This window comes from Echinops telfairi, unplaced genomic scaffold, assembly GCF_000313985.2.
Source record: "Echinops telfairi isolate 266 unplaced genomic scaffold, ASM31398v2 ScPeMD7_2;HRSCAF=8, whole genome shotgun sequence".
Classification (NCBI taxonomy): Eukaryota; Metazoa; Chordata; class Mammalia; order Afrosoricida; family Tenrecidae; genus Echinops; species Echinops telfairi.
Genome location: NW_022103898.1, coordinates 13,364,823 through 13,366,483, shown reverse-complemented (window position 1 = coordinate 13,366,483; position 1,661 = coordinate 13,364,823).

Sequence of the window (1,661 nt, the reverse complement as noted above, 5' to 3'; positions counted from 1 at the left end):
AGCATCTTCCCGCGTTCAGCATCATTGCATGGCTACGTGAGTCTGAAGAAGAATTTATGGGCCAGTATCGACATATGGGGTGATATCAGACTTACAGACTTGATCTCGACTGGGCTGGGATGTTTTCTCAATGTACGATTGCTCTGTAATATAAAGCTCTTTCTTATATGAGTATCTATGAATTTGTTTCTCTAGGCAACCCAGGCTGACACAGTTGGCCTTTTCCAGAATTTTGTAGGGATGGTATCACGGTGTGTGTGACCTCTTGGCAGGGTTTCTCTAGCTAGGTGTGTTTCTGGGGTCCAGGCCCCACTCCTTTCGTCCATGCCCTGTGCTAACCCGGGATGCAGTGTGATGGTTTATAGACTCGGCCTCGTTCGTTGGACTACACTTTGCAAGCTCACTGTTCACAGAACCTCGAGGTCTCTGAGTGTGCATAGTGGGGTCCAGCTCCATCTGCCCCACCTCCCACTCCCTGCTCCCCACACTCCAGCATCCGCGTGTGACCCTATAAAGAGTTTCCAGGACTATAAATCTTTTTTGTTATTGTTGAGGTTTTAATGTTTTCATTTTTTTATCATTTTATTGGGGGCTCATACAGTCTTATCAGAATACATACATACTTTGTGTCGAGCACATTTGTACATTTGTTGCCATCGTCATTCTTAAAACATTTCTTTCTACTTGAGCCCTTGGTATCAACTCCTCATATTTTCTCCTCCCTCCCCGACCCTTCCTCCCTCACGAACCCTTGATAATTTGTAAATTGTTATTATTTTTTCATGTCTTACACTGATCGATGTCTCCCTTCATCCACAGGACTATAAATCTTTCTGGGAGCAGAAAAACCCTTGAAGCAACTGGTGGGTTTGAACCCCTGACCTTGTGGTGAGCAGCCCGTCACTCACCCGGCAGCCTCAACAGTACCGGCTGGTTTTACTGGGTACATGTTTTCCACAAGGTGCCGCCTGGCCTCTTTCCTATCCTTTTTGTGGACAAGATTTGAATCTTCCTTCTCTGACAGGTTCTAGCATCCACAGGTTCCAGCTTCTGCAGGTTGTCCTGTGTATGGAAGCCTGGGTAGACATTCTTATGCTAACTTATCTACAGCTTTTACTGGAGTCCCTGGGCAGCGCAAATGGCCAGTGCACTCCACTTCCGGTGGGAAGGTTGGAGGTTCGAGTCCATGCGGGGGTGCCTTGAAAGATAGGCTTAGCAGTCGATCTGCTTCTGAAAATCGGCTGGGCAAAATCCCTTGGAGCAGAGTTCGATTCTGATGCACAAGGGCCGCAGAGGGTCGGCCTGGGCCCAGGATCGCTGCGAGGACTGCAGTTCCGAGAGGGCCTTTGTTGATAAGCCTGTCATAGGTGAAGTGAGACAGCTTCCTACTTTCCTTCCCAGTTCTCCAACAGTCGGCCCCTGGTTGATCTCCAGCCCCGAGTGCCATGTGAAGTTGTGACAGCAGGCGCCCGGCCTATGGGTGTGAGATAGTTTATTGTGCCAGCCTGGCCGATAAACACAAGTGGGATTAACTGAAGGGCGGAGAGATAAATGGCTCGGTGAGCCTCGCCTTTCTTGTCTCTCGCTCTTTGATCATCAGACCAGTGTGCGGCTGCCTTGCTTGTTCTGTGCCTCAATTTACAGGCTACACTACCTGTGGG